General features: G+C 39.7%; 1 long non-coding RNA gene across 1 annotated transcript; it reads right to left on the minus strand.

The window, feature by feature from the left end:
- Nucleotides 1–3,627: 3,627 nt before the first annotated feature.
- Nucleotides 3,628–4,620, minus strand: LOC134291605 (uncharacterized). The gene is made up of 3 exons (XR_009999182.1): nt 4,484–4,620; nt 4,168–4,428; nt 3,628–4,103 (listed from the first exon to the last, which is right to left on the minus strand). It is a non-coding gene; the product is annotated as an uncharacterized LOC134291605 (long non-coding RNA).
- Between the last annotated feature and the right edge of the window lie 1,380 nt (nt 4,621–6,000).

Consider the following 6,000-nt stretch of genomic DNA (forward strand, 5'->3'; position numbering starts at 1 on the left):
ATATGTTTTGATAAAGGAGTTACGAAAGCTTATCCACTTCCATCATGATCAATACGTAAAATTGTTCAATGACACTCTTAAACCTAAGCACCATAATATGGTGCATTACCCTACTGCTATCCTAAAAGGAGGAGCCCTTCGATCACATTGGTCAATGCGGTTTGAATCAAAGCATAGGGAATCGAAATCCTACTGTAAGATTAATAGCAATAGAATCAACACATGTTTATCATTGGCCATCAAAGCTAACTTCAAATTCGCTTATAATTGTGTCAGTAACAGCTTTTTGCCTTCTCTGCTCTCGTATGAAAAAACGCAAATTGAAAGAAGACAATTTCATTTGGATCACGCATTGTATGTCAATTCAGAGCTGCTTAACGTAGATATATCTTCCGTTCAATTTATACGATCGTTTGTGAAATGCGGTTTGGTTTACAAATTAGGGACGATTGTTTGCGTCAGAAATGCTGATAGTGTTGATATTGTTAAAATAATTGAAATATTTTTGAGCAAAAATGACGATCCACTCATGCTGTGTGAGAGATATGAAGCTAAAGGTTTTGTTGATCACCTACAATCTTTTGAAGTAGAAACAACAGCGTCAATCACAGTGATCAGTAATATAGAAACCATCGATACAATGCCAATCAGTTTATACATTGTAAATGAAAAATCTTATTACAGGGTTTGTAATTACTATAAATTCAACGACATTTGATCGAAGAACTGTAAAATATATACAATTTGTAATCATTTAAAAAAAAAACTATTAAATACATAGAACAATAACAATGAACATTGATGCATTTTTATCAAATAAGCTACTGTTGTCATACACATAATTGTTCCATGTATCTTAGGAAGCCCACAGAACATGGGACACTTATGTGTATAACGGCAGTACAGCTTTTATCCAAAACGAAATCTTACTAGAGAACAACTAACATTGTCGGTTATTTCAACTAACATTTCCGTTTGATTCAAACACTAATTCGTTTGTTGTCAAACCAAAAATTAGTATAAACAAACTGTACAGATTGGTGAAAACAACTGCCAAAAGTGGTTGTTCTTTAAGTTGTCAAAAATAAAACAACCAATACTACCATTAGATCAACCGGAAATTTGTTGAATTTACCGGCCTTACTGCCGGCACATTAACAACCAACATCAGTTTGTTTCAACTACCATGATTAGTAAAATCAAACTTGTTTTTAGTTTGTGCCTAATTTAAACCGAAATTCCAGTTGAATCAAACTAAAAAGCATTTGTCTTTACTATTTATTTTTCTCCGTGTAATATTCGAAGACGTTAATAAGTTGGTTGAACACTAGAAAAGCACTGAAAATGTTTGTAGCAAAGGTCGGAGAAATTGGAGCAGTCTACATCGGCCGATTGGAGATGGATTTCGACTACGGATAATGTGGTGGATGAAGCAACAAGACACGGGTACATTCAATATCCAGCCACAAGGAAGATGGTATCGCGGTCCAGAATTTCTTCAGCGAAGTGAATAAAACTCGCCTATCTATTCTGATCCGGTAGAAATGACAGAGGCACAAGAGGAATTTTCAAATGAGGTGAATGCAGTAAACATCGTGACGGATTCAAATCCAGAACTACCAGACGCACTAAAGGTTTAGTAACTGGAGAAGATTTATACGTGCAACCACATACTTTTACGAAGTTTGGCACAAAAAAGCTATATTGCCAGTTAATACTCCAGAAGACGAAGCAGCAGCAATCAAACGTTGTATAAAGCATGTGCAGAACGAGCAGTTTCCGGATGAGCTTCAGGCACTACGAGACGCTACAAAACTGAAGTCTTCAAGTAAGCTGAACAAACTGTCACCATTTCTGGATTCTGATGGACTCATGCGCGTGTGGTATATTGGAGAAGTTGATGCAGCTACGTGGACTAAGGCAGACGTACTGGATTATATGAGCTAGGGGTCTACATCGAGCAGTAGTCTACATTTACCAACGTTGTCGAGTGATGAGACCCCAAGTGCTACAGCCTTCGGTGGGACAACTTCCACAATGTCGTCTACGGCCATACTGTCAACCGTTTACGTTTTGTAGTATGGACTTTTTCGGCCCTTTTGAAGTCACTGTAGGGCGTTACAGAGAGAAGCGGTATGGCGTGATATTTACGTGTATGACGACTCGAGACATATACGTCGAGTCGAGATGGCACATTCTTTAACCACAGATTCGAGCATCTTGACTCTACGCCCCATGATTGGAAGACGACGCAAACCCAAAGAAATATGCTCCGATAATGGAACGAACCTGCGAGGAGCTGATGAAGAGTTACGCGAGGCTTTGAAGCATACAAGTTTTTCGGATATTGAGAATGAAGTTTTGCTCCGAGGGATCAAATGGAAACTCAACCCTCCCACAGCAAGCCATATGGGAGCGGTTGACTAGAAGCATCCGGTCCGCTTCACGATAAACTGTTAAAGAACGAGTACCACGACAAGAAGTTTTGCATACTGTATTGCTTGAAGCTGAACATATTGTTAACAGCAGACCGTTAACGTATGTTTCAACGGATGTGAAGAACCCTGAAACTTTAACCCCAAATCATTTTTTGATTGGGTGTACGAGTAACGTGCAATCACCAGGAGTATTTGATAAACATGACCTCCATTAGGGAAAGCAATGCCGAAGACTCAAGCACTTATCGATTTGTTTTGGATCAGATGGCTTAAGGAATACTTGCCTGGTTTGATTCCCATGCAGAAGTGGGCAGACCAACAATTCATGTTACAGTCTGGAGATATCGTTTACGTAACCGACATGCTCACCGAACGAGGAAGATGGCCAATGGGTATAATTCAGCAGTGTGATGATGGTGTCGTGAGAGTTATTGATGTGAAGACATATTCTGGGACCTACCGAAGACCAACTGTAAAGCTCTGAAAAGTTAGCCAAATGCGAGTGACGGGTTACGCAGAGGTCGAGTGATTAGTTACGACCGCGTTTGTACGCAATTGAATTTTTCGAGTAAATGAAATTAAATTCGATGTAAATTTCGCAATTTTGAAGTTTTATTCGATACTCCTGGAAAGAGGCATAGCAGGAGCGTGAACATAAATTCAATTACATTAAGCTTTTCCGGAATATCTTACCGTGTGTAATCCAGGGAAAGCCCGATCTGATTCGGATCGTCTATGTGCTTTGCCAAATTCCATCATTTTGTTTACGTCGTTACAGGATTAAACAATGAAAAAAACCACTCCTACGCGGGTTAGGGGAACCAACATATTTTGGACACAGCAACGACCCAATATTTTTTGGACACTTACGGCAAAAACAAATGGAAGTGTCCAAAATATATTGGCGTAACGCTGTGTCCAAAATACGTTGGTTCCCCTATCCCATACGAGATGAATCCCACTCGAAACGATGGACAACTTTCATGTCCGCTTGCTACCACTCTTGTTCGGCGACTATACTGCCCCCACTCGCAAAACTGTCCCATATGAATAGGAATCCCAGCAAAGATGGGATTGTTATGCGAGTGGGGGCAGTATAGTCCTGTTCGACGACGTAGGTTGAATTTACTCGAACTTGTTCCATCCCGCTCTTTCCCGTTTGTTGACAAATGGGTAAGAGTAGGATGCAGCAACTTCGAGCAAGTTCAACCTACGTCGTTGAACAGGGCTTATGTTTTTCTTTCAACCCGGAATAATCGTCCACCTTTAGGGTATTCTCCGTAGCAGCCAAGCTCACCTCAATAGTCACACTCTCGTAGATCACATTCGTTGTTGGTGGTTTGAGGTAAACGGTGATCCCATCACGCCATCACCTTTCACTGGTTCCACCACCACCACCACCGATTTCCGCCATCTGATTTTACTATCTTGTAGTGTCAGCCTTCGAAGCCCTTTCAATGGCAGTTTCCGCTGCCACAGACGATTTTCTGCGATTTTTTACGCTTCGATCCTTTGGTTTTTTGCCCCGACATGTGACTGAAGAATCTTCCAGCGGAGGAAGGTAATAATTTCCGATAAAGCCGGATTATTTGCTCACATTACAGTGGCAGATCCTCTTTTCGTTACCTTTGCTTCCGAAATTATAGTAGAAGGTTAGCTCCTAGCCTGTAATAAGGGATTTTTTTTAAATTTATAAATGACTTCACAAGAAAAAAATAGAAAAACTTACTGCTTTGATGTCCTTGATTCCAAAAACCCGACTGACTGTGCAACGCTAACCTGTTGAAGCATCGATTGTCAGCTCGGAATCCACCGTAGTCCCCGTCCTTCTGAGCACTTCGTGCTTTTAGTTCTTTTTGTCGACCACGAGCTCTCCATGCCGGATGTCCTCCTGTGACACAATCAGTTACTGATTGCACTCCGCCAGCAGAGCACGGTCGATACAGCCCGGCTCGGTTCGATCGCTTTGCAGTCGCACTCGTTCTTTTTTCTGAAAGTAGCAATGGTTGTTAGTTTCCGCGGTTTCCGCTCGGCCGGATCCTTACCATTAGTTTTTTAGAGCGCCTTCAGCCGGGGTACACTTTTTCCATAGCCCGGAAATAGCTTCTTTGTGATACCACCGGCTAGGAACGGAATTTTCCGGAATGTTCACAACCGGTATGTCGTCTGTGCTATCGCCACCTCTATAACGACTCGCGTCGATTGCATAGCTCGAAAACAAACCCCCGTGTGTTCATATAGGGAATGGTTCGTGTCTGTGCTGATTTGACAGAAGCGATTGCTCGCTTCGCTGGTCGACCGTTAAATTTGGGGGGGGGGACAGTTTTGAATCGCCACTTACACGTCGGTTCGTCGGTGGCGATAGGTCGCGTGCACTGAGGCGTGCGCTGTGCAAACATAGATTTAAAACTAAGATGTAAATGTGGGGAATAAATGAGTTCAAATTTATGACCCCAGTCGCTCCCCCAGCATATTCGCCCGCTTTCAATTTCACCCGAGGCAACGCTTTTGCTCTCCGTTTTCGCCACAAGGTATATCAAAGCAAACAAACAAAATTTTAAATCTCGTAACCAAGATAACGAAGTTTCCTTATTTGTTTATTTCCCGGATAAAAAATGACCATTCATTACATGGTAAATATTATTAACATATGACTGGTTTTATTGTTCACAATAAAACACATAGTAGATATATTGTTACTTTTTACAATAGAAATCAAGCCCATATAGTTCGTACAATAAGTGAACATTAGCTTTATTAGTAACTAATTGATTCGATTGTTTTTCAATAGTTCTATAATAATTTAAAGTTACTATCAGTAAAAAATAATTTAAGTTGTTTTTATAGAGTTGCAAAAGTGCCTGCAAAGTTCTCATGGGCTTTTTTTTTATTAAAAAAGAGTTTATTTCTCAATTACACTTAAACACAATTCGTAACAAATAAATAACAATAAATATTATTGTTGCTTGGATCATGTTTGTATAATCAAACACAAAATCACTTGACATATTTTTTATAGTTTTCGTTTTAAATTTGAGTACTGTAGATGTTTCGGTTATCGAATGTTATTCGCTAAAACTTCAACGACTGACAGACGTTAAGCCCTGTTGGCAGAGGAAGCTCTCAATGAATAACTGAGGAAGTACTTATAGAAAACTAGCTGAAAAGCTGGTTTTAGCCAAGTGAGGATGTTACGACAAGAAAAATATGAACAATGATTTTTCTAATGTTTTCTAATAAATTGAAGGAATCTAGTAAATAGTAAACTACCATTGATAACAATACAAATACAATTAGTTTAATGGGGTCAATTAAACCGATGTTAAAATAAACATGCAATAATATTTGTTGTTATGTAAACAGGTTTCGCCTTTGAAAAACCAAAGAATTCATATTTCTCGGTAACATTTTTCTCCAGCATTTACAGATACTAATGGCCACATGAATTGTGAACGATTTATGGTATGGATCATACGACCTGAGGTCTGACTTGTGATATTTGGCAGTTATTTGAAAAGATTGAAGATAGATCTTATCAACAGCTGCCAAGCAATACATACCA

Source organism: Aedes albopictus, chromosome 3 (assembly GCF_035046485.1).
Source record: "Aedes albopictus strain Foshan chromosome 3, AalbF5, whole genome shotgun sequence".
NCBI classification, from domain to species: domain Eukaryota; kingdom Metazoa; phylum Arthropoda; class Insecta; order Diptera; family Culicidae; genus Aedes; species Aedes albopictus.